The sequence below is a fragment of the Anarhichas minor genome, unplaced genomic scaffold, assembly GCF_050575085.1.
Source record: "Anarhichas minor isolate MPS153535 unplaced genomic scaffold, ASM5057508v1 ptg000018l, whole genome shotgun sequence".
Taxonomy (NCBI): Eukaryota; Metazoa; Chordata; class Actinopteri; order Perciformes; family Anarhichadidae; genus Anarhichas; species Anarhichas minor.
This window is the reverse complement of record NW_027466464.1, coordinates 267,039-294,710: the sequence shown is the minus strand read 5'-3', so window position 1 is coordinate 294,710 and position 27,672 is coordinate 267,039. Positions and strand designations below refer to the sequence as shown.

Genomic DNA, 27,672 nt, shown 5'->3' with positions numbered 1-27,672 from the left:
AAGAAGGCATGTGTCGGTGTCCAGCAGCAGTGTGGTGTCATCTGCGTACTGAGACAGTTTAACTCGTAAGCCCCCACTGCCAGGTAGCAGGAAACCTCTCACACCCGGATCAGCCCGAATGGCTGCCGCCAGGGGCTCCATGTAAAGGATGTAAAGCAGTGGTGAAAGCGGACACCCCTGTCTTACCCCTGAGTGCAAACTAAAAATGTCTCCTAGGTGGCCGTTAACTGAAACCATGCTCCCTACACCTGTGTACAATATGCGTAACCATCCCATAAAAGCCTGACTGAAGCCTAACCTCTGCAAAACTCTAAACATAAAACCCCAATGAACCCTGTCAAACGCTTTTGCCTGGTCGAGACCAACCACCATCAGTGGCAGGTGCCGGTCTTCCGCCCACGCGACAGCGTCCCGAATGAGCTGTAGATTCCATCTCACTGAGCGCCCCGCTACCCCACATGTTTGGTCCACATGGACCACATGAGGAAGTGCTATGCCTAGACGATCCGCTAGGACCTTTGCCAGGAGTTTGTAGTCAACACACAGCATGGTCAGTGGTCGCCAGTTCCCTAGGTCGGCACGATCCCCCTTCTTATAAAGAAGTGAGATAACTCCGGTGGCCGCAGAACCTCCCATTGTACCTGTGCGGAGTATTGCGGACAACACCTCCAACACTACCGGCCCAAGTACATCCCAGAACTTGAGATAAAACTCTGCTGGGAGCCCATCGATGCCAGGCACCTTCCGCCTCTTCATTCTCTGGAGGGCCCACTCAATCTCTATTAGGGTGAGCGGGGCCTCCAAAGCCTGTACTATATCCTTCGGCACCCGCTGGGTCAGAAAATCCAGGAATACCTCTCCTCCTCCTACCTCTATGTCTTTCTCCCTAAACCTTGTGCGATAGTAGTCCGTGGCAGCCTGCACCATCTCTACCCCTTCTGACACCACCCTGCCCTGCTTGTCCATTAACCCGGTCACTACCTGTTTTGCCCTATCAGCCCGTACTGAGCTGAAGAAAGCAGCGGAACACGTCTCGAACTCCTCACGGAATGTTTCACGTGATCGCAACAGGTATGCCCTGGCCTTACCCTCATATACGTCCCTAAGCTGTGCTTTAAGGGAGTCACAAGCCTGCTGATTTATAATGCCGCCCCAGTTTCCCCCGGCGTACTCACGTTCGAGAAGGTGCTGAAGGCGAAACACCTCCCTCCTCGCCATACTCGCCTTCCTTTTACAATACTTTAAACAAAAAAATTGTATCCGCTTTTTAGCAACCTCCCACCACTCAATTACTCCGGAACACAATGACCTTAGTCCTTCCAGGCCTTTGAAAAATGAACGGAAATGTTGGTTGAAAACCTCCTCCTCCAGGATGCTGACGTTAAGGTGCCAGTACCCAGTTCCAAACACTGGCACATCTGAGTGCACTTCCAATAGCAGCCCGTCATGATCTGAGAAGAACACAGGGAGCAGTCTGCCTGCCAATAGCCTGAAAGACTTGGAAAGAAAAACATAATCCAAACATTTAACGATGCCCCTAGAGTTGCGCCATGTGGGCGCCATGTGCGCCATGTGCGCCATGTGGGACCTCCCTCGCCCCATCTACCAGGCCATGTTTAGCCATGAGGTTGGAAATAAACCCATCGCTGGTATCTCCCCCCTTGCCCAACTCAACATTAAAATCACCCCCTATCACTACCTGCCTACTGGTGGCCAGGTGCGGCTCCAATTGACCAGCCATCTCTTGCCTTTCTGTTGGAGTTTGTGCTCCATAGACCACAATAACCCTAAGCTTGACTGTCCCCCATGTGATGTCTGCGCCCATTATCCTCCCCTGGACAATAACAAAGGAAGACTCCACCTTGATCTCTTGAAACCCAAATAAAATCCCAACCCCAGTAGAGTGGACCCCCCCTACGCTCCAAACTGAGTCCCCTTTTGTCCACTCCCTCGAAAAAATCCCCACGTCCCCCCCATCCCGTAAATGTACCTACCTCCTGCAAAAAACAAAAGGCAACCTGGTGCGACTCCACAAAATTAAAAACAACCCTTCTTTTAACTGGGTCCCTCATTCCCCTTGCGTTTATAGTGAGAACCTTAAAAAAACCCATTGTGCATCTTAAATAAAGATTCCTATTGCTGGTTCCCACTACCCTAAAGGTATACATTCTCTTTATCCATCTCGTCAGCCCAGGAAAACGGCACTGCGTTTGGCGACGTTGTTGGTCTGTTAAGCCCCTCATAAGCGTCCTCCCCTAAGGGGGACGACAGCATGAGCAGGCCTGGGGGAAGATCGAAGCTCAGGCCTAAACCGTCTGTTAGTATGGCAGCTGCTTCTCCCAATGACTGCTCACCCATCTCCCCTCCCACCTCTTGACCCGTATCCCCATCCTTCTGCTCCTGGGCCCCTCCTTCCTCCACTTTATCAGTGGCTCTCTTATGCTGACCTGTTCCCCCTCCCCTCCCCCCCTCATTCCCACCCTTGTTGGTCTGTCCCCCCTTTGACTTTTTGCTCCGTACCCCCTCCCCACTCTCTCCAAGCTCTGTCGAGAGTCCTGTTCCGAATGCCTGCGACCCTTTCCGTGCCCCTTGCTTTGATTTGGAGGGAGCAGGATCGGAAGTGAGGACAGGAAACTCGTCCATAATGTCTGTGGATGCCTTGGCCATTCCGTCTGTTCCGGCGGTGCCCTCATCCCGGGGCGCTGCCTCCCCTTTACTCCCCAACGCGTCAGCTCCGGAGCCCTCCTGTACCGTCCTCTCCCCGTCATTCTGTGTGGCTCCCCTACTCGGCTCGCCAGCCTCAGTCGGTTTGGCAGCCTCCGCAAAAGTTTTCTTGCGGCCAGGACAACCTCGGTACAGGTGGTCAGTTCCACCGCATCCATGGCACGTCCTTGGCTCTGTGCAGTCCTTGGCGGAATGCCCTGCTTGCCCACAGAAACGGCATCTTGTTTCCCCACAGCCTGCCTCTGAATGTCCTGACTGTCTGCACTTCCTGCAGAAAGCAGGTTGCCGTGGGTAAAATAGATACCCACGATCTCCACCAAGGCTGAAGAAGGCAGGTGGATGTTTCAGGCCTCCTGGACCTTCTGCGTCATGATACAGCAGTACCTGGAACTGGCGCCGTCCAGTCCAAAACCCCAGGGTGTCCTTTATATGCCTTGCAGCCGTCACCACCTCTCCATACTGCCCCAGGAATGCAGCTAGTGCTGAGTCATTAACAAAGGGGTTGTACATATGCACAGTTATTGTTCTGAAATTAGGTCTGTCCAGGTTCAGTACTCTGTAGCCGGCTAGCGGCCTTACCCCTGCCTCTGCTCGGCAAATTTCAGCCACACTCCGGTAGATCTCCTCGGTCCTCAGTGTAACGTCGAACGCCTTCTCCTGCTGGTTCCACTGGATGCAGTGCACCTCCTCCACCTTCAGTTGTAGCTGCCCAATTATGACTTGCCTGCCAAAGAACTCTCTGGACTGCAGTTTGTAGTCTTCCGTGGTTGCCTGGAATCGTAGCGTGTGTCTCAGCCCGACCCTTGGGATCGACTGCTCTTTTTGGCCCCTTGCGGCCATTGCTGTCTCGTTGTTAGCTCTCTCTGTGCTGTATTTTTCCGCAACACCACTTGATCTTAGCCAAAAGGCCGAGAAGCGATGAGCCCCAACTGTTTGCTTCCTGAGTCACCCTCCTGACACGTTTCACCCTTGTCATGGTGCAGTTCTTTCCAAGGGACATAGCAGTGGCTGCTGCTTTGGCACACATCCAAGCACTCCATGGTCAAGCACCGTGGTCTCGTTAAGGACAGCTTTCTTTCTTTTCACAACTGTACAAGGCTCAGCCAAATGGCAAAGCCTGCTAAAAATAGGTTGAACTCATTGGTATTCCTCTCCACGGAAGTCTCTAGTAAAAGGCGAAAGACTTGTGCGTTATGAAGAGAAACCAAAGTAAGTACAGCAACATTGTCAAGAACAGCCAAAGTCCCTAGTTGCCCAAGTCAAAACGCTCATGGTAAGCCTGAGTTCACGTGCCCTGTTCCAAATCTGAAGCCACACCCATTCCCACATCTTAAAGAGGGCAATATTCTCCATAGTACTATTTCCTCCCCTCCAGTCAAAAGTACAAATCACTTGATATTCTTTTCAATAAAACAATCAGGGGAGAGCGCGAACGCAGTCCCCCACTACCAGAAATTATGCAGTCGAGATTCCCACATTTGGGGAATTCGCAGTGGTCAGAAGAACCGGAGTGCAATGGCTGGGCCTCGCCCTGGGTGAACCACCTTCTTGATCATGGTATCTCCCCTGCCAGGTAAGTATGAGTTGGAAGAGACAGAGACAGGGGCGGCATTCCCAGACGCAGTACTCCGGATGACGGTTCCCAGATGGCATAATCCCAGAGTGCAGGGATTTAGCATTAAACTCAGGCTGGGAGCACAGCGATGTTCCACGAGGGGCGTCAGTAAGGAATAAACAAGGCCTTTGTTTGACACAATCCCCAGCCTTGAAGACAGACAGCGAATGAGATCCTCGTCGTTCATTAAAGTGTGAAGCTAATCAACATCCATTTGGATTGGTGTTTGGTTGTCCACAAGGCATTTGAGGAGTGCACCGTTCCCGGCAATGCTGCAATACCAGGTCAATGCGTGGAGTGAACGGGGCAAGCCCCTTTTTCATCTCCCGATGCTAAAAATCTGCTTAATACGTTATCCTCATATAGAGGACATATCAGATATTAAACTGATAAGAACAGATACTACACTTGATCTTAGCCAAAAGGCCGAGAAGCGATGAGCCCCAACTGTTTGCTTCCTGAGTCACCCTCCTGACACGTTTCACCCTGTTCCAAATCTGAAGCCACACCCATTCCCACATCTTAAAGAGGGCAATATTCTCCATAGTACTATTTCCTCCCCTCCAATCAAAAGTACAAATCACTTGATATTCTTTTCAACAAAACAATCAGGGGAGAGCGCGAACGCAGTCCCCCACTACCAGAAATGATGCAGTCGAGATTCCCACATTTGGGGAATTCGCAGTGGTCAGAACAACCGGAGTGCAATGGCTGGGCCTCGCCCTGGGTGAACCACCTTCTTGATCATGGTATCTCCCCTGCCAGGTAAGTATGAGTTGGAAGAGACAGCGACAGGGGCGGCATTCCCAGATGCAGTACTCCGGATGACGGTTCCCAGATGGCATAATCCCAGAGTGCAGCCCTTTAGCATTAAGCTCAGGCTGGGAGCACAGCGATGTTCCACGAGGGGCATCAGAAAGGAATAAACAAGGCCTTTGTTTGACACAAGCCCCAGCCTTGAAGACAGACAGCGAATGAGATCCTCGTCGTTCATTAAAGTGTGAAGCTAATCAACAGACTGATCCATTTGGATTGGTGTTTGGTTGTCCACAAGGCATTTGAGGAGTGCACCGTTCCCGGCAATGCTGCAATACCGGGTCAATGCGTGGAGTGAACGGAGCAAGCCCCTTCTTCATCTGCCGATGCTAAAAATCTGCTTAATACGTTATCCTCATATAGAGGACATATCAGATATTAAACTGATAAGAACAGATACTACACTTGATCTTAGCCAAAAGGCCGAGAAGCGATGAGCCCCAACTGTTTGCTTCCTGAGTCACCCTCCTGACACGTTTCACCCTGTTCCAAATCTGAAGCCACACCCATTCCCACATCTTAAAGAGGGCAATATTCTCCATAGTACTATTTCCTCCCCTCCAATCAAAAGTACAAACCACTTGATATTCTTTTCAACAAAACAATCAGGGGAGAGCGCGAACACAGTCCCCCACTACCAGAAATTATGCAGTCGAGATTCCCACATTTGGGGAATTCGCAGTGGTCAGAACAACCGGAGTGCAATGGCTGGGCCTCGCCCTGGGTGAACCACCTTCTTGATCATGGTATCTCCCCTGCCAGGTAAGTATGAGTTGGAAGAGACAGAGACAGGGGCGGCATTCCCAGATGCAGTACTCCGGATGACGGTTCCCAGATGGCATAATCCCAGAGTGCAGCCCTTTAGCATTAAGCTCAGGCTGGGAGCACAGCGATGTTCCACGAGGGGCGTCAGTAAGGAATAAACAAGGCCTTTGTTTGACACAATCCCCAGCCTTGAAGACAGACAGCGAATGAGATCCTCGTCGTTCATTAAAGTGTGAAGCTAATCAACAGATCCATTTGGATTGGTGTTTGGTTGTCCACAAGGCATTTGAGGAGTGCACCGTTCCCGGCAATGCTGCAATACCGGGTCAATGCGTGGAGTGAACGGGGCAAGCCCCTTTTTCATCTCCCGATGCTAAAAATCTGCTTAATACGTTATCCTCATATAGAGGACATATCAGATATTAAACTGATAAGAACAGATACTACACTTGATCTTAGCCAAAAGGCCGAGAAGCGATGAGCCCCAACTGTTTGCTTCCTGAGTCACCCTCCTGACACGTTTCACCCTGTTCCAAATCTGAAGCCACACCCATTCCCACATCTTAAAGAGGGCAATATTCTCCATAGTACTATTTCCTCCCCTCCAATCAAAAGTACAAACCACTTGATATTCTTTTCAACAAAACAATCAGGGGAGAGCGCGAACGCAGTCCCCCACTACCAGAAATTATGCAGTCGAGATTCCCACATTTGGGGAATTCGCAGTGGTCAGAACAACCGGAGTGCAATGGCTGGGCCTCGCCCTGGGTGAACCACCTTCTTGATCATGGTATCTCCCCTGCCAGGTAAGTATGAGTTGGAAGAGACAGAGACAGGGGTGGCATTCCCAGATGCAGTACTCCGGATGACGGTTCCCAGATGGCATAATCCCAGAGTGCAGCCCTTTAGCATTAAGCTCAGGCTGGGAGCACAGCGATGTTCCACGAGGGGCGTCAGTAAGGAATAAACAAGGCCTTTGTTTGACACAATCCCCAGCCTTGAAGACAGACAGCGAATGAGATCCTCGTCGTTCATTAAAGTGTGAAGCTAATCAACAGACTGATCCATTTGGATTGGTGTTTGGTTGTCCACAAGGCATTTGAGGAGTGCACCGTTCCCGGCAATGCTGCAATACCGGGTCAATGCGTGGAGTGAACGGAGCAAGCCCCTTCTTCATCTCCCGATGCTAAAAATCTGCTTAATACGTTATCCTCATATAGAGGACATATCAGATATTAAACTGATAAGAACAGATTTTTTTTTTTTTTTTTTTTTTTTTTTTTTTTATTATCAAAATTCTGTACACAAATCATACAATTTCAAACATACAAACTTCACATGTTTTGCATCATGCAACTTAATTATATTTCACAGTTACATGTCAGTAACCAGCATTTGTCAATACACAAAAAAACACAAAATACACTTATGCAATGTCTTCAGGATTCACCATCCCCACCCAAAACCTCCTTTCCACCTTTCCAAGGCAGCATGCTTCCCCCACTTCCTGATGTCCCGTTCAATCCTCCCCTTTATATCTAATTCCACTCTCTTTAACACCCCCTCCAAGTGACTTTCCCTGTTTTTTCCCACCAGGTCTTGCCTAGCCACCCACAAACTCCTCTTAACCAGGCTTATAATTAGCCACGTAAGGAAATGTTTACTCCCCAAACCTCCCCCTTCTACCACCCTAGTCCATGTCAATTTAAACCCAGGGTCTAACCTCCCCAGCCATGTCGCTGCTCTACTCCACACAATACTAGCAAAGGGACAGTCCCACATGACATGCCTGACAGTTTCTTCCCCCATACAGCCTTCCCTCGGGCACACAGGGGATCTTGCTAAACTATGCCGGTACATTACATCTCGCACTGGCAGACATTTGTGAAGGCATAGCCAATTGAGATCTTTGAGACCATTGTCCAGCCCCCGTGGCTGTATCCCCTTCCAAATACTCTTCGGGATCCCAACCACTGCCGGTGCGATCACTCTCTGTCTGACAACTTTATAAAGGAATTTGTGGTTCAGTCTGACACTGGTTTCTGAGGCCTCGGGATGGGCCCGCAGCCACCTGGCTGCGTACTGGTAATGCCATGGCTGTTGCTCCACCCGGGGCCCTAAATTGTTCCAGACCAACACGCGCCTGGCCTGATAGGAAAAATAGAGCCGCAGGAAGTGTCCTGATGGGTGTACGACTGGAGTTGACATCTCCCTCCACAAAAAAGAAACAAATATGCAGTCTAGCTTCAACGGGAGGTGTGGGACATCTCTTCCCCCTGCTTCAATCCCTGCCAGCATGCGGGCCCTCGCCACATACTCATATCTCCCTCCCCACAAGAAAGTGAACACGAGGCGCATAATAGGTCTCCTCATACTGACTGGCATTGGGTATATGTATGCCAAGTACACAAGAGATGGCATAATATCTACCTTCAGAACCAGTACTTTCCCTATCAAAGTCAGGCCCCTGCTCTTCCAGAGAGCAAACTTCTTCTGGACTGCCATAAAGCGCCTAGTCCAGTTGGCCGTGGCACTATGGGCTGTCTCAAAGCTGACCCCTAGTACCTTCAGCGGTCCCGTGCAGAGCGTCAGCCCCCCTGGTACCTCCGTCCTTTCTTTCCAGCGCCCAAAGAACTTCACAGAAGACTTGGCACAATTAAGTTTAGCACTAGCCACCTTACCAAAGCTCTGGAAAATTTCCAAGGCTCGAAGAAGGCATGTGTCGGTGTCCAGCAGCAGTGTGGTGTCATCTGCGTACTGAGACAGTTTAACTCGTAAGCCCCCACTGCCAGGTAGCAGGAAACCTCTCACACCCGGATCAGCCCGAATGGCTGCCGCCAGGGGCTCCATGTAAAGGATGTAAAGCAGTGGTGAAAGCGGACACCCCTGTCTTACCCCTGAGTGCAAACTAAAAATGTCTCCTAGGTGGCCGTTAACTGAAACCATGCTCCCTACACCTGTGTACAATATGCGTAACCATCCCATAAAAGCCTGACTGAAGCCTAACCTCTGCAAAACTCTAAACATAAAACCCCAATGAACCCTGTCAAACGCTTTTGCCTGGTCGAGACCAACCACCATCAGTGGCAGGTGCCGGTCTTCCGCCCACGCGACAGTGTCCCGAATGAGCTGTAGATTCCATCTCACTGAGCGCCCCGCTACCCCACATGTTTGGTCCACATGGACCACATGAGGAAGTGCTATGCCTAGACGATCCGCTAGGACCTTTGCCAGGAGTTTGTAGTCAACACACAGCATGGTCAGTGGTCGCCAGTTCCCTAGGTCGGCACGATCCCCCTTCTTATAAAGAAGTGAGATAACTCCGGTGGCCGCAGAACCTCCCATTGTACCTGTGCGGAGTATTGCGGACAACACCTCCAACACTACCGGCCCAAGTACATCCCAGAACTTGAGATAAAACTCTGCTGGGAGCCCATCGATGCCAGGCACCTTCCGCCTCTTCATTCTCTGGAGGGCCCACTCAATCTCTATTAGGGTGAGCGGGGCCTCCAAAGCCTGTACTATATCCTTCGGCACCCGCTGGGTCAGAAAATCCAGGAATACCTCTCCTCCTCCTACCTCTATGTCTTTCTCCCTAAACCTTGTGCGATAGTAGTCCGTGGCAGCCTGCACCATCTCTACCCCTTCTGACACCACCCTGCCCTGCTTGTCCATTAACCCGGTCACTACCTGTTTTGCCCTATCAGCCCGTACTGAGCTGAAGAAAGCAGCGGAACACGTCTCGAACTCCTCACGGAATGTTTCACGTGATCGCAACAGGTATGCCCTGGCCTTACCCTCATATACGTCCCTAAGCTGTGCTTTAAGGGAGTCACAAGCCTGCTGATTTATAATGCCGCCCCAGTTTCCCCCGGCGTACTCACGTTCGAGAAGGTGCTGAAGGCGAAACACCTCCCTCCTCGCCATACTCGCCTTCCTTTTACAATACTTTAAACAAAAAAATTGTATCCGCTTTTTAGCAACCTCCCACCACTCAATTACTCCGGAACACAATGACCTTAGTCCTTCCAGGCCTTTGAAAAATGAACGGAAATGTTGGTTGAAAACCTCCTCCTCCAGGATGCTGACGTTAAGGTGCCAGTACCCAGTTCCAAACACTGGCACATCTGAGTGCACTTCCAATAGCAGCCCGTCATGATCTGAGAAGAACACAGGGAGCAGTCTGCCTGCCAATAGCCTGAAAGACTTGGAAAGAAAAACATAATCCAAACATTTAACGATGCCCCTAGAGTTGCGCCATGTGGGACCTGTTACCTGTGGCCTGACCTCCCTCGCCCCATCTACCAGGCCATGTTTAGCCATGAGGTTGGAAATAAACCCATCGCTGGTATCTCCCCCCTTGCCCAACTCAACATTAAAATCACCCCCTATCACTACCTGCCTACTGGTGGCCAGGTGCGGCTCCAATTGACCAGCCATCTCTTGCCTTTCTGTTGGAGTTTGTGCTCCATAGACCACAATAACCCTAAGCTTGACTGTCCCCCATGTGATGTCTGCGCCCATTATCCTCCCCTGGACAATAACAAAGGAAGACTCCACCTTGATCTCTTGAAACCCAAATAAAATCCCAACCCCAGTAGAGTGGACCCCCCCTATGCTCCAAACTGAGTCCCCTTTTGTCCACTCCCTCGAAAAAATCCCCACGTCCCCCCCATCCCGTAAATGTACCTCCTGCAAAAAACAAAAGGCAACCTGGTGCGACTCCACAAAATTAAAAACAACCCTTCTTTTAACTGGGTCCCTCATTCCCCTTGCGTTTATAGTGAGAACCTTAAAAAAACCCATTGTGCATCTTAAATAAAGATTCCTATTGCTGGTTCCCACTACCCTAAAGGTATACATTCTCTTTATCCATCTCGTCAGCCCAGGAAAACGGCACTGCGTTTGGCGACGTTGTTGGTCTGTTAAGCCCCTCATAAGCGTCCTCCCCTAAGGGGGACGACAGCATGAGCAGGCCTGGGGGAAGATCGAAGCTCAGGCCTAAACCGTCTGTTAGTATGGCAGCTGCTTCTCCCAATGACTGCTCACCCATCTCCCCTCCCACCTCTTGACCCGTATCCCCATCCTTCTGCTCCTGGGCCCCTCCTTCCTCCACTTTATCAGCGGCTCTCTTATGCTGACCTGTTCCCCCTCCCCTCCCCCCCTCAATCCCACCCTTGTTGGTCTGTCCCCCCTTTGACTTTTTGCTCCGTACCCCCTCCCCACTCTCTCCAAGCTCTGTCGAGAGTCCTGTTCCGAATGCCTGCGACCCTTTCCGTGCCCCTTGCTTTGATTTGGAGGGAGCAGGATCGGAAGTGAGGACAGGAAACTCGTCCATAATGTCTGTGGATGCCTTGGCCATTCCGTCTGTTCCGGCGGTGCCCTCATCCCGGGGCGCTGCTTCCCCTTTACTCCCCAACGCGTCAGCTCCGGAGCCCTCCTGTACCGTCCTCTCCCCGTCATTCTGTGTGGCTCCCCTACTCGGCTCGCCAGCCTCAGTCGGTTTGGCAGCCTCCGCAAAAGTTTTCTTGCGGCCAGGACAACCTCGGTACAGGTGGTCAGTTCCACCGCATCCATGGCACGTCCTTGGCTCTGTGCAGTCCTTGGCGGAATGCCCTGCTTGCCCACAGAAACGGCATCTTGTTTCCCCACAGCCTGCCTCTGAATGTCCTGACTGTCTGCACTTCCTGCAGAAAGCAGGTTGCCGTGGGTAAAATAGATACCCACGATCTCCACCAAGGCTGAAGAAGGCAGGTGGATGTTTCAGGCCTCCTGGACCTTCTGCGTCATGATACAGCAGTACCTGGAACTGGCGCCGTCCAGTCCAAAACCCCAGGGTGTCCTTTATATGCCTTGCAGCCGTCACCACCTCTCCATACTGCCCCAGGAATGCAGCTAGTGCTGAGTCATTAACAAAGGGGTTGTACATATGCACAGTTATTGTTCTGAAATTAGGTCTGTCCAGGTTCAGTACTCTGTAGCCGGCTAGCGGCCTTACCCCTGCCTCTGCTCGGCAAATTTCAGCCACACTCCGGTAGATCTCCTCGGTCCTCAGTGTAACGTCGAACGCCTTCTCCTGCTGGTTCCACTGGATGCAGTGCACCTCCTCCACCTTCAGTTGTAGCTGCCCAATTATGACTTGCCTGCCAAAGAACTCTCTGGACTGCAGTTTGTAGTCTTCCGTGGTTGCCTGGAATCGTAGCGTGTGTCTCAGCCCGACCCTTGGGATCGACTGCTCTTTTTGGCCCCTTGCGGCCATTGCTGTCTCGTTGTTAGCTCTCTCTGTGCTGTATTTTTCCGCAACACCACTTGATCTTAGCCAAAAGGCCGAGAAGCGATGAGCCCCAACTGTTTGCTTCCTGAGTCACCCTCCTGACACGTTTCACCCTTGTCATGGTGCAGTTCTTTCCAAGGGACATAGCAGTGGCTGCTGCTTTGGCACACATCCAAGCACTCCATGGTCAAGCACCGTGGTCTCGTTAAGGACAGCTTTCTTTCTTTTCACAACTGTACAAGGCTCAGCCAAATGGCAAAGCCTGCTAAAAATAGGTTGAACTCATTGGTATTCCTCTCCACGGAAGTCTCTAGTAAAAGGCGAAAGACTTGTGCGCTATGAAGAGAAACCAAAGTAAGTACAGCAACATTGTCAAGAACAGCCAAAGTCCCTAGTTGCCCAAGTCAAAACACTCATGGTAAGCCTGAGTTCACGTGCCCTGTTCCAAATCTGAAGCCACACCCATTCCCACATCTTAAAGAGGGCAATATTCTCCATAGTACTATTTCCTCCCCTCCAATCAAAAGTACAAATCACTTGATATTCTTTTCAACAAAACAATCAGGGGAGAGCGCGAACGCAGTCCCCCACTACCAGAAATTATGCAGTCGAGATTCCCACATTTGGGGAATTCGCAGTGGTCAGAACAACCGGAGTGCAATGGCTGGGCCTCGCCCTGGGTGAACCACCTTCTTGATCATGGTATCTCCCCTGCCAGGTAAGTATGAGTTGGAAGAGACAGAGACAGGGGCGGCATTCCCAGATGCAGTACTCCGGATGACGGTTCCCAGATGGCATAATCCCAGAGTGCAGCCCTTTAGCATTAAGCTCAGGCTGGGAGCACAGCGATGTTCCACGAGGGGCGTCAGAAAGGAATAAACAAGGCCTTTGTTTGACACAAGCCCCAGCCTTGAAGACAGACAGCGAATGAGATCCTCGTCGTTCATTAAAGTGTGAAGCTAATCAACAGACTGATCCATTTGGATTGGTGTTTGGTTGTCCACAAGGCATTTGAGGAGTGCACCGTTCCCGGCAATGCTGCAATACCGGGTCAATGCGTGGAGTGAACGGAGCAAGCCTCTTTTTCATCTCCCGATGCTAAAAATCTGCTTAATACGTTATCCTCATATAGAGGACATATCAGATATTAAACTGATAAGAACAGATACTACACTTGATCTTAGCCAAAAGGCCGAGAAGCGATGAGCCCCAACTGTTTGCTTCCTGAGTCACCCTCCTGACACGTTTCACCCTTGTCATGGTGCAGTTCTTTCCAAGGGACATAGCAGTGGCTGCTGCTTTGGCACACATCCAAGCACTCCATGGTCAAGCACCGTGGTCTCATTAAGGACAGCTTTCTTTCTTTTCACAACTGTACAAGGCTCAGCCAAATGGCAAAGCCTGCTAAAAATAGGTTGAACTCATTGGTATTCCTCTCCACGGAAGTCTTTAGTAAAAGGCGAAAGACTTGTGCGTTATGAAGAGAAACCAAAGTAAGTACAGCAACATTGTCAAGAACAGCCAAAGTCCCTAGTTGCCCAAGTCAAAACGCTCATGGTAAGCCTGAGTTCACGTGCCCTGTTCCAAATCTGAAGCCACACCCATTCCCACATCTTAAAGAGGGCAATATTCTCCATAGTACTATTTCCTCCCCTCCAGTCAAAAGTACAAATCACTTGATATTCTTTTCAACAAAACAATCAGGGGAGAGCGCGAACGCAGTCCCCCACTACCAGAAATTATGCAGTCGAGATTCCCACATTTGGGGAATTCGCAGTGGTCAGAACAACCGGAGTGCAATGGCTGGGCCTCGCCCTGGGTGAACCACCTTCTTGATCATGGTATCTCCCCTGCCAGGTAAGTATGAGTTGGAAGAGACAGAGACAGGGGCGGCATTCCCAGATGCAGTACTCCGGATGACGGTTCCCAGATGGCATAATCCCAGAGTGCAGGGATTTAGCATTAAGCTTAGGCTGGGAGCACAGCGATGTTCCACGAGGGGCGTCAGAAAGGAATAAACAAGGCCTTTGTTTGACACAAGCCCCAGCCTTGAAGACAGACAGCGAATGAGATCCTCGTCGTTCATTAAAGTGTGAAGCTAATCAACAGACTGATCCATTTGGATTGGTGTTTGGTTGTCCACAAGGCATTTGAGGAGTGCACCGTTCCCGGCAATGCTGCAATACCGGGTCAATGCGTGGAGTGAACGGAGCAAGCCCCTTTTTCATCTCCCGATGCTAAAAATCTGCTTAATACGTTATCCTCATATAGAGGACATATCAGATATTAAACTGATAAGAACAGATACTACACTTGATCTTAGCCAAAAGGCCGAGAAGCGATGAGCCCCAACTGTTTGCTTCCTGAGTCACCCTCCTGACACGTTTCACCCTTGTCATGGTGCAGTTCTTTCCAAGGGACATAGCAGTGGCTGCTGCTTTGGCACACATCCAAGCACTCCATGGTCAAGCACCGTGGTCTCATTAAGGACAGCTTTCTTTCTTTTCACAACTGTACAAGGCTCAGCCAAATGGCAAAGCCTGCTAAAAATAGGTTGAACTCATTGGTATTCCTCTCCACGGAAGTCTTTAGTAAAAGGCGAAAGACTTGTGCGTTATGAAGAGAAACCAAAGTAAGTACAGCAACATTGTCAAGAACAGCCAAAGTCCCTAGTTGCCCAAGTCAAAACGCTCATGGTAAGCCTGAGTTCACGTGCCCTGTTCCAAATCTGAAGCCACACCCATTCCCACATCTTAAAGAGGGCAATATTCTCCATAGTACTATTTCCTCCCCTCCAGTCAAAAGTACAAATCACTTGATATTCTTTTCAACAAAACAATCAGGGGAGAGCGCGAACGCAGTCCCCCACTACCAGAAATTATGCAGTCGAGATTCCCACATTTGGGGAATTCGCAGTGGTCAGAACAACCGGAGTGCAATGGCTGGGCCTCGCCCTGGGTGAACCACCTTCTTGATCATGGTATCTCCCCTGCCAGGTAAGTATGAGTTGGAAGAGACAGAGACAGGGGCGGCATTCCCAGATGCAGTACTCCGGATGACGGTTCCCAGATGGCATAATCCCAGAGTGCAGGGATTTAGCATTAAGCTTAGGCTGGGAGCACAGCGATGTTCCACGAGGGGCGTCAGAAAGGAATAAACAAGGCCTTTGTTTGACACAAGCCCCAGCCTTGAAGACAGACAGCGAATGAGATCCTCGTCGTTCATTAAAGTGTGAAGCTAATCAACAGACTGATCCATTTGGATTGGTGTTTGGTTGTCCACAAGGCATTTGAGGAGTGCACCGTTCCCGGCAATGCTGCAATACCGGGTCAATGCGTGGAGTGAACGGAGCAAGCCCCTTTTTCATCTCCCGATGCTAAAAATCTGCTTAATACGTTATCCTCATATAGAGGACATATCAGATATTAAACTGATAAGAACAGATACTACACTTGATCTTAGCCAAAAGGCCGAGAAGCGATGAGCCCCAACTGTTTGCTTCCTGAGTCACCCTCCTGACACGTTTCACCCTTGTCATGGTGCAGTTCTTTCCAAGGGACATAGCAGTGGCTGCTGCTTTGGCACACATCCAAGCACTCCATGGTCAAGCACCGTGGTCTCATTAAGGACAGCTTTCTTTCTTTTCACAACTGTACAAGGCTCAGCCAAATGGCAAAGCCTGCTAAAAATAGGTTGAACTCATTGGTATTCCTCTCCACGGAAGTCTTTAGTAAAAGGCGAAAGACTTGTGCGTTATGAAGAGAAACCAAAGTAAGTACAGCAACATTGTCAAGAACAGCCAAAGTCCCTAGTTGCCCAAGTCAAAACGCTCATGGTAAGCCTGAGTTCACGTGCCCTGTTCCAAATCTGAAGCCACACCCATTCCCACATCTTAAAGAGGGCAATATTCTCCATAGTACTATTTCCTCCCCTCCAGTCAAAAGTACAAATCACTTGATATTCTTTTCAACAAAACAATCAGGGGAGAGCGCGAACGCAGTCCCCCACTACCAGAAATTATGCAGTCGAGATTCCCACATTTGGGGAATTCGCAGTGGTCAGAACAACCGGAGTGCAATGGCTGGGCCTCGCCCTGGGTGAACCACCTTCTTGATCATGGTATCTCCCCTGCCAGGTAAGTATGAGTTGGAAGAGACAGAGACAGGGGCGGCATTCCCAGATGCAGTACTCCGGATGACGGTTCCCAGATGGCATAATCCCAGAGTGCAGGGATTTAGCATTAAGTTTAGGCTGGGAGCACAGCGATGTTCCACGAGGGGCGTCAGAAAGGAATAAACAAGGCCTTTGTTTGACACAAGCCCCAGCCTTGAAGACAGACAGCGAATGAGATCCTCGTCGTTCATTAAAGTGTGAAGCTAATCAACAGACTGATCCATTTGGATTGGTGTTTGGTTGTCCACAAGGCATTTGAGGAGTGCACCGTTCCCGGCAATGCTGCAATACCGGGTCAATGCGTGGAGTGAACGGAGCAAGCCCCTTTTTCATCTCCCGATGCTAAAAATCTGCTTAATACGTTATCCTCATATAGAGGACATATCAGATATTAAACTGATAAGAACAGATACTACACTTGATCTTAGCCAAAAGGCCGAGAAGCGATGAGCCCCAACTGTTTGCTTCCTGAGTCACCCTCCTGACACGTTTCACCCTGTTCCAAATCTGAAGCCACACCCATTCCCACATCTTAAAGAGGGCAATATTCTCCATAGTACTATTTCCTCCCCTCCAATCAAAAGTACAAACCACTTGATATTCTTTTCAACAAAACAATCAGGGGAGAGCGCGAACGCAGTCCCCCACTACCAGAAATTATGCAGTCGAGATTCCCACATTTGGGGAATTCGCAGTGGTCAGAACAACCGGAGTGCAATGGCTGGGCCTCGCCCTGGGTGAACCACCTTCTTGATCATGGTATCTCCCCTGCCAGGTAAGTATGAGTTGGAAGAGACAGAGACAGGGGCGGCATTCCCAGATGCAGTACTCCGGATGACGGTTCCCAGATGGCATAATCCCAGAGTGCAGACCTTTAGCATTAAGCTCAGGCTGGGAGCACAGCGATGTTCCACGAGGGGCGTCAGTAAGGAATAAACAAGGCCTTTGTTTGACACAATCCCCAGCCTTGAAGACAGACAGCGAATGAGATCCTCGTCGTTCATTAAAGTGTGAAGCTAATCAACAGACTGATCCATTTGGATTGGTGTTTGGTTGTCCACAAGGCATTTGAGGAGTGCACCGTTCCCGGCAATGCTGCAATACCGGGTCAATGCGTGGAGTGAACGGAGCAAGCCCCTTTTTCATCTCCCGATGCTAAAAATCTGCTTAATACGTTATCCTCATATAGAGGACATATCAGATATTAAACTGATAAGAACAGATACTACACTTGATCTTAGCCAAAAGGCCGAGAAGCGATGAGCCCCAACTGTTTGCTTCCTGAGTCACCCTCCTGACACGTTTCACCCTTGTCATGGTGCAGTTCTTTCCAAGGGACATAGCAGTGGCTGCTGCTTTGGCACACATCCAAGCACTCCATGGTCAAGCACCGTGGTCTCGTTAAGGACAGCTTTCTTTCTTTTCACAACTGTACAAGGCTCAGCCAAATGGCAAAGCCTGCTAAAAATAGGTTGAACTCATTGGTATTCCTCTCCACGGAAGTCTTTAGTAAAAGGCGAAAGACTTGTGCGTTATGAAGAGAAACCAAAGTAAGTACAGCAACATTGTCAAGAACAGCCAAAGTCCCTAGTTGCCCAAGTCAAAACGCTCATGGTAAGCCTGAGTTCACGTGCCCTGTTCCAAATCTGAAGCCACACCCATTCCCACATCTTAAAGAGGGCAATATTCTCCATAGTACTATTTCCTCCCCTCCAATCAAAAGTACAAATCACTTGATATTCTTTTCAACAAAACAATCAGGGGAGAGCGCGAACGCAGTCCCCCACTACCAGAAATGATGCAGTCGAGATTCCCACATTTGGGGAATTCGCAGTGGTCAGAACAACCGGAGTGCAATGGCTGGGCCTCGCCCTGGGTGAACCACCTTCTTGATCATGGTATCTCCCCTGCCAGGTAAGTATGAGTTGGAAGAGACAGAGACAGGGGCGGCATTCCCAGATGCAGTACTCCGGATAACGGTTCCCAGATGGCATAATCCCAGAGTGCAGCCCTTTAGCATTAAGCTCAGGCTGGGAGCACAGCGATGTTCCACGAGGGGCGTCAGTAAGGAATAAACAAGGCCTTTGTTTGACACAAGCCCCAGCCTTGAAGACAGACAGCGAATGAGATCCTCGTCGTTCATTAAAGTGTGAAGCTAATCAACAGACTGATCCATTTGGATTGGTGTTTGGTTGTCCACAAGGCATTTGAGGAGTACACCGTTCCCGGCAATGCTGCAATACCGGGTCAATGCGTGGAGTGAACGGAGCAAGCCCCTTTTTCATCTCCCGATGCTAAAAATCTGCTTAATACGTTATCCTCATATAGAGGACATATAAGATATTAAACTGATAAGAACAGATTTTTTTTTTTTTTTTTTTTTTTTATTATCAAAATTCTGTACACAAATCATACAATTTCAAACATACAAACTTCACATGTTTTGCATCATGCAACTTAATTCTATTTCACAGTTACATGTCAGTAACCAGCATTTGTCAATACACAAAAAAAAAAAAACAAACACAAAATACACTTATGCAAAGTCTTCAGGATTTACCATCCCCACCCAAAAAAACCCATTGTGCATCTTAAATAAAGATTCCTATTGCTGGTTCCCACTACCCTAAAGGTATACATTCTCTTTATCCATCTCGTCAGCCCAGGAAAACGGCCCTGCGTTTGGCGACGTTGTTGGTCTGTTAAGCCCCTCATAAGCGTCCTCCCCTAAGGGGGACGACAGCATGAGGAGGCCTGGGGGAAGATCGAAGCTCAGGCCTAAACCTTCTGTTAGTATGGCAACTGCTTCTCCCAATGACTGCTCACCCATCTCCCCTCCCACCTCTTGACCCGTATCCCCATCCTTCTGCTCCTGGGCCCCTCCTTCCTCCACTTTATCAGCGGCTCTCTTATGCTGACCTGTTCCCCCTCCCCTCCCCCCCTCAATCCCACCCTTGTTGGTCTGTCCCCCCTTTGACTTTTTGCTCCGTACCCCCTCCCCACTCTCTCCAAGCTCTGTCGAGAGTCCTGTTCCAAATGCCTGCGACCCTTTCCGTGCCCCTTGCTTTGATTTGGAGGGATCGGAAGTGAGGACAGGAAAATCGTCCATAATGTCTGTGGATGCCTTGGCCATTCCATCTGTTCCGGCGGTGCCCTCATCCCGGGACGCTGCCTCCCCTTTACTCCCCAACGCGTCGGCTCCGGAGCCCTCCTGTACCGTCCTCTCCCCGTCATTCTGTGTGGCTCCCCTACTCGGCTCGCCAGCCTCAGTCGGTTTGGCAGCCTCCGCAAAAGTTTTCTTGCGGCCAGGACAACCTCGGTACAGGTGGTCAGTTCCACCGCATCCATGGCACGTCCTTGGCTCTGTGCAGTCCTTGGCCGAATGCCCTTCTTGCCCACAGAAACGGCATCTTGTTTCCCCACAGCCTGCCTCTGAATGTCCTGACTGTCTGCACTTCCTGCAGAAAGCAGGTTGCCGTGGGTAAAATAGATACCCACGATCTCCACCAAGGCTGAAGAAGGCAGGTGGATGTTTCAGGCCTCCTGGACCTTCTGCGTCATGATACAGCAGTACCTGGAACTGGCGCCGCCCAGTCCAAAACCCCAGGGTGTCCTTTATATGCCTTGCAGCCGTCACCACCTCTCCATACTGCCCCAGGAATGCAGCTAGTGCTGAGTCATTAACAAAGGGGTTGTACATATGCACAGTTATTGTTCTGAAATTAGGTCTGTCCAGGTTCAGTACTCTGTAGCCGGCTAGCGGCCTTACCCCTGCCTCTGCTCGGCATATTTCAGCCACACTCCGGTAGATCTCCTCGGTCCTCAGTGTAACGTCGAACGCCTTCTCCTGCTGGTTCCACTGGATGCAGTGCACCTCCTCCACCTTCAGTTGTAGCTGCCCAATTATGACTTGCCTGCCAAAAAACTCTCTGGACTGCAGATTGTAGTCTTCCGTGGTTGCCTGGAATCGTAGCGTGTGTCTCAGCCCGACCCTTGGGATCGACTGCTCTTTTTGGCCCCTTGCGGCCATTGCTGTCTCGTTGTTAGCTCTCTCTGTGCTGTATTTTTCCGCAACACCACTTGATCTTAGCCAAAAGGCCGAGAAGCGATGAGCCCAACTGTTTGCTTCCTGAGTCACCCTCCTGACACGTTTCACCCTTGTCATGGTGCAGTTCTTTCCAAGGGACATAGCAGTGGCTGCTGCTTTGGCACACATCCAAGCACTCCATGGTCAAGCACCGTGGTCTCGTTAAGGACAGCTTTCTTTCTTTTCACAACTGTACAAGGCTCAGCCAAATGGCAAAGCCTGCTAAAAATAGGTTGAACTCATTGGTATTCCTCTCCACGGAAGTCTTTAGTAAAAGGCGAAAGACTTGTGCGTTATGAAGAGAAACCAAAGTAAGTACAGCAACATTGTCAAGAACAGCCAAAGTCCCTAGTTGCCCAAGTCAAAACGCTCATGGTAAGCCTGAGTTCACGTGCCCTGTTCCAAATCTGAAAGAGGGCAATATTCTCCATAGTACTATTTCCTCCCCTCCAATCAAAAGTACAAATCACTTGATATTCTTTTCAACAAAACAATCAGGGGAGAGCGCGAACGCAGTCCCCCACTACCAGAAATTATGCAGTCGAGATTCCCACATTTGGGGAATTCGCAGTGGTCAGAACAACCGGAGTGCAATGGCTGGGCCTCGCCCTGGGTGAACCACCTTCTTGATCATGGTATCTCCCCTGCCAGGTAAGTATGAGTTGGAAGAGACAGAGACAGGGGCGGCATTCCCAGATGCAGTACTCCGGATGACGGTTCCCAGATGGCATAATCCCAGAGTGCAGCCCTTTAGCATTAAGCTCAGGCTGGGAGCACAGCGATGTTCCACGAGGGGCGTCAGTAAGGAATAAACAAGGCCTTTGTTTGACACAAGCCCCAGCCTTGAAGACAGACAGCGAATGAGATCCTCGTCGTTCATTAAAGTGTGAAGCTAATCAACAGACTGATCCATTTGGATTGGTGTTTGGTTGTCCACAAGGCATTTGAGGAGTGCACCGTTCCCGGCAATGCTGCAATACCGGGTCAATGCGTGGAGTGAACGGAGCAAGCCCCTTTTTCATCTCCCGATGCTAAAAATCTGCTTAATACGTTATCCTCATATAGAGGACATATAAGATATTAAACTGATAAGAACAGATTTTTTTTTTTTTTTTTTTTTTTTATTATCAAAATTCTGTACACAAATCATACAATTTCAAACATACAAACTTCACATGTTTTGCATCATGCAACTTAATTCTATTTCACAGTTACATGTCAGTAACCAGCATTTGTCAATACACAAAAAAAAAAAAACAAACACAAAATACACTTATGCAAAGTCTTCAGGATTTACCATCCCCACCCAAAAAAACCCATTGTGCATCTTAAATAAAGATTCCTATTGCTGGTTCCCACTACCCTAAAGGTATACATTCTCTTTATCCATCTCGTCAGCCCAGGAAAACGGCCCTGCGTTTGGCGACGTTGTTGGTCTGTTAAGCCCCTCATAAGCGTCCTCCCCTAAGGGGGACGACAGCATGAGGAGGCCTGGGGGAAGATCGAAGCTCAGGCCTAAACCTTCTGTTAGTATGGCAACTGCTTCTCCCAATGACTGCTCACCCATCTCCCCTCCCACCTCTTGACCCGTATCCCCATCCTTCTGCTCCTGGGCCCCTCCTTCCTCCACTTAATCAGCGGCTCTCTTATGCTGACCTGTTCCCCCTCCCCTCCCCCCCTCAATCCCACCCTTGTTGGTCTGTCCCCCCTTTGACTTTTTGCTCCGTACCCCCTCCCCACTCTCTCCAAGCTCTGTCGAGAGTCCTGTTCCAAATGCCTGCGACCCTTTCCGTGCCCCTTGCTTTGATTTGGAGGGATCGGAAGTGAGGACAGGAAAATCGTCCATAATGTCTGTGGATGCCTTGGCCATTCCATCTGTTCCGGCGGTGCCCTCATCCCGGGACGCTGCCTCCCCTTTACTCCCCAACGCGTCGGCTCCGGAGCCCTCCTGTACCGTCCTCTCCCCGTCATTCTGTGTGGCTCCCCTACTCGGCTCGCCAGCCTCAGTCGGTTTGGCAGCCTCCGCAAAAGTTTTCTTGCGGCCAGGACAACCTCGGTACAGGTGGTCAGTTCCACCGCATCCATGGCACGTCCTTGGCTCTGTGCAGTCCTTGGCCGAATGCCCTTCTTGCCCACAGAAACGGCATCTTGTTTCCCCACAGCCTGCCTCTGAATGTCCTGACTGTCTGCACTTCCTGCAGAAAGCAGGTTGCCGTGGGTAAAATAGATACCCACGATCTCCACCAAGGCTGAAGAAGGCAGGTGGATGTTTCAGGCCTCCTGGACCTTCTGCGTCATGATACAGCAGTACCTGGAACTGGCGCCGCCCAGTCCAAAACCCCAGGGTGTCCTTTATATGCCTTGCAGCCGTCACCACCTCTCCATACTGCCCCAGGAATGCAGCTAGTGCTGAGTCATTAACAAAGGGGTTGTACATATGCACAGTTATTGTTCTGAAATTAGGTCTGTCCAGGTTCAGTACTCTGTAGCCGGCTAGCGGCCTTACCCCTGCCTCTGCTCGGCATATTTCAGCCACACTCCGGTAGATCTCCTCGGTCCTCAGTGTAACGTCGAACGCCTTCTCCTGCTGGTTCCACTGGATGCAGTGCACCTCCTCCACCTTCAGTTGTAGCTGCCCAATTATGACTTGCCTGCCAAAAAACTCTCTGGACTGCAGATTGTAGTCTTCCGTGGTTGCCTGGAATTGTAGCGTGTGTCTCAGCCCGACCCTTGGGATCGACTGCTCTTTTTGGCCCCTTGCGGCCATTGCTGTCTCGTTGTTAGCTCTCTCTGTGCTGTATTTTTCCGCAACACCACTTGATCTTAGCCAAAAGGCCGAGAAGCGATGAGCCCAACTGTTTGCTTCCTGAGTCACCCTCCTGACACGTTTCACCCTTGTCATGGTGCAGTTCTTTCCAAGGGACATAGCAGTGGCTGCTGCTTTGGCACACATCCAAGCACTCCATGGTCAAGCACCGTGGTCTCGTTAAGGACAGCTTTCTTTCTTTTCACAACTGTACAAGGCTCAGCCAAATGGCAAAGCCTGCTAAAAATAGGTTGAACTCATTGGTATTCCTCTCCACGGAAGTCTTTAGTAAAAGGCGAAAGACTTGTGCGTTATGAAGAGAAACCAAAGTAAGTACAGCAACATTGTCAAGAACAGCCAAAGTCCCTAGTTGCCCAAGTCAAAACGCTCATGGTAAGCCTGAGTTCACGTGCCCTGTTCCAAATCTGAAAGAGGGCAATATTCTCCATAGTACTATTTCCTCCCCTCCAATCAAAAGTACAAATCACTTGATATTCTTTTCAACAAAACAATCAGGGGAGAGCGCGAACGCAGTCCCCCACTACCAGAAATTATGCAGTCGAGATTCCCACATTTGGGGAATTCGCAGTGGTCAGAACAACCGGAGTGCAATGGCTGGGCCTCGCCCTGGGTGAACCACCTTCTTGATCATGGTATCTCCCCTGCCAGGTAAGTATGAGTTGGAAGAGACAGAGACAGGGGCGGCATTCCCAGATGCAGTACTCCGGATGACGGTTCCCAGATGGCATAATCCCAGAGTGCAGCCCTTTAGCATTAAGCTCAGGCTGGGAGCACAGCGATGTTCCACGAGGGGCGTCAGTAAGGAATAAACAAGGCCTTTGTTTGACACAAGCCCCAGCCTTGAAGACAGACAGCGAATGAGATCCTCGTCGTTCATTAAAGTGTGAAGCTAATCAACAGACTGATCCATTTGGATTGGTGTTTGGTTGTCCACAAGGCATTTGAGGAGTGCACCGTTCCCGGCAATGCTGCAATACCGGGTCAATGCGTGGAGTGAACGGAGCAAGCCCCTTTTTCATCTCCCGATGCTAAAAATCTGCTTAATACGTTATCCTCATATAGAGGACATATCAGATATTAAACTGATAAGAACAGATACTACACTTGATCTTAGCCAAAAGGCCGAGAAGCGATGAGCCCCAACTGTTTGCTTCCTGAGTCACCCTCCTGACACGTTTCACCCTGTTCCAAATCTGAAGCCACACCCATTCCCACATCTTAAAGAGGGCAATATTCTCCATAGTACTATTTCCTCCCCTCCAATCAAAAGTACAAACCACTTGATATTCTTTTCAACAAAACAATCAGGGGAGAGCGCGAACGCAGTCCCCCACTACCAGAAATTATGCAGTCGAGATTCCCACATTTGGGGAATTCGCAGTGGTCAGAACAACCGGAGTGCAATGGCTGGGCCTCGCCCTGGGTGAACCACCTTCTTGATCATGGTATCTCCCCTGCCAGGTAAGTATGAGTTGGAAGAGACAGAGACAGGGGCGGCATTCCCAGATGCAGTACTCCGGATGACGGTTCCCAGATGGCATAATCCCAGAGTGCAGACCTTTAGCATTAAGCTCAGGCTGGGAGCACAGCGATGTTCCACGAGGGGCGTCAGTAAGGAATAAACAAGGCCTTTGTTTGACACAATCCCCAGCCTTGAAGACAGACAGCGAATGAGATCCTCGTCGTTCATTAAAGTGTGAAGCTAATCAACAGACTGATCCATTTGGATTGGTGTTTGGTTGTCCACAAGGCATTTGAGGAGTGCACCGTTCCCGGCAATGCTGCAATACCGGGTCAATGCGTGGAGTGAACGGAGCAAGCCCCTTTTTCATCTCCCGATGCTAAAAATCTGCTTAATACGTTATCCTCATATAGAGGACATATCAGATATTAAACTGATAAGAACAGATACTACACTTGATCTTAGCCAAAAGGCCGAGAAGCGATGAGCCCCAACTGTTTGCTTCCTGAGTCACCCTCCTGACACGTTTCACCCTTGTCATGGTGCAGTTCTTTCCAAGGGACATAGCAGTGGCTGCTGCTTTGGCACACATCCAAGCACTCCATGGTCAAGCACCGTGGTCTCGTTAAGGACAGCTTTCTTTCTTTTCACAACTGTACAAGGCTCAGCCAAATGGCAAAGCCTGCTAAAAATAGGTTGAACTCATTGGTATTCCTCTCCACGGAAGTCTTTAGTAAAAGGCGAAAGACTTGTGCGTTATGAAGAGAAACCAAAGTAAGTACAGCAACATTGTCAAGAACAGCCAAAGTCCCTAGTTGCCCAAGTCAAAACGCTCATGGTAAGCCTGAGTTCACGTGCCCTGTTCCAAATCTGAAGCCACACCCATTCCCACATCTTAAAGAGGGCAATATTCTCCATAGTACTATTTCCTCCCCTCCAATCAAAAGTACAAATCACTTGATATTCTTTTCAACAAAACAATCAGGGGAGAGCGCGAACGCAGTCCCCCACTACCAGAAATGATGCAGTCGAGATTCCCACATTTGGGGAATTCGCAGTGGTCAGAACAACCGGAGTGCAATGGCTGGGCCTCGCCCTGGGTGAACCACCTTCTTGATCATGGTATCTCCCCTGCCAGGTAAGTATGAGTTGGAAGAGACAGAGACAGGGGCGGCATTCCCAGATGCAGTACTCCGGATGACGGTTCCCAGATGGCATAATCCCAGAGTGCAGCCCTTTAGCATTAAGCTCAGGCTGGGAGCACAGCGATGTTCCACGAGGGGCGTCAGTAAGGAATAAACAAGGCCTTTGTTTGACACAAGCCCCAGCCTTGAAGACAGACAGCGAATGAGATCCTCGTCGTTCATTAAAGTGTGAAGCTAATCAACAGACTGATCCATTTGGATTGGTGTTTGGTTGTCCACAAGGCATTTGAGGAGTACACCGTTCCCGGCAATGCTGCAATACCGGGTCAATGCGTGGAGTGAACGGAGCAAGCCCCTTTTTCATCTCCCGATGCTAAAAATCTGCTTAATACGTTATCCTCATATAGAGGACATATAAGATATTAAACTGATAAGAACAGATTTTTTTTTTTTTTTTTTTTTTTTTTTTTTTTTTTTTTTTATTATCAAAATTCTGTACACAAATCATACAATTTCAAACATACAAACTTCACATGTTTTGCATCATGCAACTTAATTATATTTCACAGTTACATGTCAGTAACCAGCATTTGTCAATACACAAAAAAACACAAAATACACTTATGCAATGTCTTCAGGATTCACCATCCCCACCCAAAACCTCCTTTCCACCTTTCCAAGGCAGCATGCTTCCCCCACTTCCTGATGTCCCGTTCAATCCTCCCCTTTATATCTAATTCCACTCTCTTTAACACCCCCTCCAAGTGACTTTCCCTGTTTTTTCCCACCAGGTCTTGCCTAGCCACCCACAAACTCCTCTTAACCAGGCTTATAATTAGCCACGTAAGGAAATGTTTACTCCCCAAACCTCCCCCTTCTACCACCCTAGTCCATGTCAATTTAAACCCAGGGTCTAACCTCCCCAGCCATGTCGCTGCTCTACTCCACACAATACTAGCAAAGGGACAGTCCCACATGACATGCCTGACAGTTTCTTCCCCCATACAGCCTTCCCTCGGGCACACAGGGGATCTTGCTAAACTATGCCGGTACATTACATCTCGCACTGGCAGACATTTGTGAAGGCATAGCCAATTGAGATCTTTGAGACCATTGTCCAGCCCCCGTGGCTGTATCCCCTTCCAAATACTCTTCGGGATCCCAACCACTGCCGGTGCGATCACTCTCTGTCTGACAACTTTATAAAGGAATTTGTGGTTCAGTCTGACACTGGTTTCTGAGGCCTCGGGATGGGCCCGCAGCCACCTGGCTGCGTACTGGTAATGCCATGGCTGTTGCTCCACCCGGGGCCCTAAATTGTTCCAGACCAACACGCGCCTGGCCTGATAGGAAAAATAGAGCCGCAGGAAGTGTCCTGATGGGTGTACGACTGGAGTTGACATCTCCCTCCACAAAAAAGAAACAAATATGCAGTCTAGCTTCAACGGGAGGTGTGGGACATCTCTTCCCCCTGCTTCAATCCCTGCCAGCATGCGGGCCCTCGCCACATACTCATATCTCCCTCCCCACAAGAAAGTGAACACAAGGCGCATAATAGGTCTCCTCATACTGACTGGCATTGGGTATATGTATGCCAAGTACACAAGAGATGGCATAATATCTACCTTCAGAACCAGTACTTTCCCTATCAAAGTCAGGCCCCTGCTCTTCCAGAGAGCAAACTTCTTCTGGACTGCCATAAAGCGCCTAGTCCAGTTGGCCGTGGCACTATGGGCTGTCTCAAAGCTGACCCCTAGTACCTTCAGCGGTCCCGTGCAGAGCGT

General features: G+C 49.8%; 35 non-coding genes and 2 pseudogenes across 35 annotated transcripts; all 37 read right to left on the bottom strand.

Annotated features, from left to right (window-relative positions):
* Positions 1-3,820: 3,820 nt before the first annotated feature.
* On the bottom strand, positions 3,821-3,937 carry LOC142953798 (U5 spliceosomal RNA). Its single transcript, XR_012955399.1, has one exon. It is a non-coding gene; the product is annotated as a U5 spliceosomal RNA (small nuclear RNA).
* Positions 3,938-4,141: 204 nt separating this feature from the next.
* On the bottom strand, positions 4,142-4,305 carry LOC142953299 (U1 spliceosomal RNA). Its single transcript, XR_012954944.1, has one exon. It is a non-coding gene; the product is annotated as a U1 spliceosomal RNA (small nuclear RNA).
* Positions 4,306-4,586: 281 nt separating this feature from the next.
* On the bottom strand, positions 4,587-4,777 carry LOC142953478 (U2 spliceosomal RNA). The gene has a single exon (XR_012955115.1). It is a non-coding gene; the product is annotated as a U2 spliceosomal RNA (small nuclear RNA).
* Positions 4,778-4,948: 171 nt separating this feature from the next.
* On the bottom strand, positions 4,949-5,112 carry LOC142953278 (U1 spliceosomal RNA). The gene has a single exon (XR_012954922.1). It is a non-coding gene; the product is annotated as a U1 spliceosomal RNA (small nuclear RNA).
* A 287-nt stretch (positions 5,113-5,399) lies between these two features.
* Positions 5,400-5,590, bottom strand: LOC142953548 (U2 spliceosomal RNA). Its single transcript, XR_012955182.1, has one exon. It is a non-coding gene; the product is annotated as a U2 spliceosomal RNA (small nuclear RNA).
* Positions 5,591-5,761: 171 nt separating this feature from the next.
* LOC142953251 (U1 spliceosomal RNA) lies at positions 5,762-5,925 on the bottom strand. Its single transcript, XR_012954896.1, has one exon. It is a non-coding gene; the product is annotated as a U1 spliceosomal RNA (small nuclear RNA).
* A 283-nt stretch (positions 5,926-6,208) lies between these two features.
* LOC142953359 (U2 spliceosomal RNA) lies at positions 6,209-6,399 on the bottom strand. Its single transcript, XR_012955002.1, has one exon. It is a non-coding gene; the product is annotated as a U2 spliceosomal RNA (small nuclear RNA).
* Positions 6,400-6,570: 171 nt separating this feature from the next.
* LOC142953176 (U1 spliceosomal RNA) lies at positions 6,571-6,734 on the bottom strand. The gene has a single exon (XR_012954824.1). It is a non-coding gene; the product is annotated as a U1 spliceosomal RNA (small nuclear RNA).
* A 287-nt stretch (positions 6,735-7,021) lies between these two features.
* On the bottom strand, positions 7,022-7,222 carry LOC142953583 (U2 spliceosomal RNA; annotated as a pseudogene).
* Positions 7,223-12,435: 5,213 nt separating this feature from the next.
* LOC142953821 (U5 spliceosomal RNA) lies at positions 12,436-12,552 on the bottom strand. Its single transcript, XR_012955421.1, has one exon. It is a non-coding gene; the product is annotated as a U5 spliceosomal RNA (small nuclear RNA).
* Positions 12,553-12,756: 204 nt separating this feature from the next.
* Positions 12,757-12,920, bottom strand: LOC142953175 (U1 spliceosomal RNA). Its single transcript, XR_012954823.1, has one exon. It is a non-coding gene; the product is annotated as a U1 spliceosomal RNA (small nuclear RNA).
* A 287-nt stretch (positions 12,921-13,207) lies between these two features.
* Positions 13,208-13,398, bottom strand: LOC142953541 (U2 spliceosomal RNA). The gene has a single exon (XR_012955175.1). It is a non-coding gene; the product is annotated as a U2 spliceosomal RNA (small nuclear RNA).
* Positions 13,399-13,574: 176 nt separating this feature from the next.
* Positions 13,575-13,691, bottom strand: LOC142953712 (U5 spliceosomal RNA). Its single transcript, XR_012955319.1, has one exon. It is a non-coding gene; the product is annotated as a U5 spliceosomal RNA (small nuclear RNA).
* A 204-nt stretch (positions 13,692-13,895) lies between these two features.
* On the bottom strand, positions 13,896-14,059 carry LOC142953173 (U1 spliceosomal RNA). Its single transcript, XR_012954822.1, has one exon. It is a non-coding gene; the product is annotated as a U1 spliceosomal RNA (small nuclear RNA).
* Positions 14,060-14,346: 287 nt separating this feature from the next.
* LOC142953434 (U2 spliceosomal RNA) lies at positions 14,347-14,537 on the bottom strand. The gene has a single exon (XR_012955075.1). It is a non-coding gene; the product is annotated as a U2 spliceosomal RNA (small nuclear RNA).
* Positions 14,538-14,713: 176 nt separating this feature from the next.
* LOC142953711 (U5 spliceosomal RNA) lies at positions 14,714-14,830 on the bottom strand. Its single transcript, XR_012955318.1, has one exon. It is a non-coding gene; the product is annotated as a U5 spliceosomal RNA (small nuclear RNA).
* Positions 14,831-15,034: 204 nt separating this feature from the next.
* LOC142953172 (U1 spliceosomal RNA) lies at positions 15,035-15,198 on the bottom strand. The gene has a single exon (XR_012954821.1). It is a non-coding gene; the product is annotated as a U1 spliceosomal RNA (small nuclear RNA).
* Positions 15,199-15,485: 287 nt separating this feature from the next.
* LOC142953433 (U2 spliceosomal RNA) lies at positions 15,486-15,676 on the bottom strand. Its single transcript, XR_012955074.1, has one exon. It is a non-coding gene; the product is annotated as a U2 spliceosomal RNA (small nuclear RNA).
* Positions 15,677-15,852: 176 nt separating this feature from the next.
* LOC142953710 (U5 spliceosomal RNA) lies at positions 15,853-15,969 on the bottom strand. Its single transcript, XR_012955317.1, has one exon. It is a non-coding gene; the product is annotated as a U5 spliceosomal RNA (small nuclear RNA).
* Positions 15,970-16,173: 204 nt separating this feature from the next.
* LOC142953171 (U1 spliceosomal RNA) lies at positions 16,174-16,337 on the bottom strand. Its single transcript, XR_012954820.1, has one exon. It is a non-coding gene; the product is annotated as a U1 spliceosomal RNA (small nuclear RNA).
* A 287-nt stretch (positions 16,338-16,624) lies between these two features.
* On the bottom strand, positions 16,625-16,815 carry LOC142953432 (U2 spliceosomal RNA). The gene has a single exon (XR_012955073.1). It is a non-coding gene; the product is annotated as a U2 spliceosomal RNA (small nuclear RNA).
* Positions 16,816-16,986: 171 nt separating this feature from the next.
* On the bottom strand, positions 16,987-17,150 carry LOC142953169 (U1 spliceosomal RNA). Its single transcript, XR_012954818.1, has one exon. It is a non-coding gene; the product is annotated as a U1 spliceosomal RNA (small nuclear RNA).
* Positions 17,151-17,437: 287 nt separating this feature from the next.
* On the bottom strand, positions 17,438-17,628 carry LOC142953431 (U2 spliceosomal RNA). The gene has a single exon (XR_012955072.1). It is a non-coding gene; the product is annotated as a U2 spliceosomal RNA (small nuclear RNA).
* Positions 17,629-17,804: 176 nt separating this feature from the next.
* On the bottom strand, positions 17,805-17,921 carry LOC142953709 (U5 spliceosomal RNA). The gene has a single exon (XR_012955316.1). It is a non-coding gene; the product is annotated as a U5 spliceosomal RNA (small nuclear RNA).
* Positions 17,922-18,125: 204 nt separating this feature from the next.
* LOC142953277 (U1 spliceosomal RNA) lies at positions 18,126-18,289 on the bottom strand. The gene has a single exon (XR_012954921.1). It is a non-coding gene; the product is annotated as a U1 spliceosomal RNA (small nuclear RNA).
* Positions 18,290-18,576: 287 nt separating this feature from the next.
* LOC142953604 (U2 spliceosomal RNA) lies at positions 18,577-18,769 on the bottom strand. The gene has a single exon (XR_012955223.1). It is a non-coding gene; the product is annotated as a U2 spliceosomal RNA (small nuclear RNA).
* Positions 18,770-20,652: 1,883 nt separating this feature from the next.
* LOC142953708 (U5 spliceosomal RNA) lies at positions 20,653-20,769 on the bottom strand. Its single transcript, XR_012955315.1, has one exon. It is a non-coding gene; the product is annotated as a U5 spliceosomal RNA (small nuclear RNA).
* Positions 20,770-20,949: 180 nt separating this feature from the next.
* On the bottom strand, positions 20,950-21,113 carry LOC142953168 (U1 spliceosomal RNA). The gene has a single exon (XR_012954817.1). It is a non-coding gene; the product is annotated as a U1 spliceosomal RNA (small nuclear RNA).
* Positions 21,114-21,400: 287 nt separating this feature from the next.
* On the bottom strand, positions 21,401-21,593 carry LOC142953598 (U2 spliceosomal RNA). The gene has a single exon (XR_012955220.1). It is a non-coding gene; the product is annotated as a U2 spliceosomal RNA (small nuclear RNA).
* Positions 21,594-23,476: 1,883 nt separating this feature from the next.
* LOC142953707 (U5 spliceosomal RNA) lies at positions 23,477-23,593 on the bottom strand. The gene has a single exon (XR_012955314.1). It is a non-coding gene; the product is annotated as a U5 spliceosomal RNA (small nuclear RNA).
* Positions 23,594-23,773: 180 nt separating this feature from the next.
* On the bottom strand, positions 23,774-23,937 carry LOC142953167 (U1 spliceosomal RNA). The gene has a single exon (XR_012954816.1). It is a non-coding gene; the product is annotated as a U1 spliceosomal RNA (small nuclear RNA).
* Positions 23,938-24,224: 287 nt separating this feature from the next.
* LOC142953430 (U2 spliceosomal RNA) lies at positions 24,225-24,415 on the bottom strand. Its single transcript, XR_012955071.1, has one exon. It is a non-coding gene; the product is annotated as a U2 spliceosomal RNA (small nuclear RNA).
* Positions 24,416-24,586: 171 nt separating this feature from the next.
* LOC142953166 (U1 spliceosomal RNA) lies at positions 24,587-24,750 on the bottom strand. Its single transcript, XR_012954815.1, has one exon. It is a non-coding gene; the product is annotated as a U1 spliceosomal RNA (small nuclear RNA).
* A 287-nt stretch (positions 24,751-25,037) lies between these two features.
* Positions 25,038-25,228, bottom strand: LOC142953429 (U2 spliceosomal RNA). Its single transcript, XR_012955070.1, has one exon. It is a non-coding gene; the product is annotated as a U2 spliceosomal RNA (small nuclear RNA).
* A 176-nt stretch (positions 25,229-25,404) lies between these two features.
* Positions 25,405-25,521, bottom strand: LOC142953705 (U5 spliceosomal RNA). The gene has a single exon (XR_012955312.1). It is a non-coding gene; the product is annotated as a U5 spliceosomal RNA (small nuclear RNA).
* A 204-nt stretch (positions 25,522-25,725) lies between these two features.
* Positions 25,726-25,889, bottom strand: LOC142953275 (U1 spliceosomal RNA). The gene has a single exon (XR_012954919.1). It is a non-coding gene; the product is annotated as a U1 spliceosomal RNA (small nuclear RNA).
* Positions 25,890-26,176: 287 nt separating this feature from the next.
* LOC142953608 (U2 spliceosomal RNA) lies at positions 26,177-26,385 on the bottom strand (annotated as a pseudogene).
* Between the last annotated feature and the right edge of the window lie 1,287 nt (positions 26,386-27,672).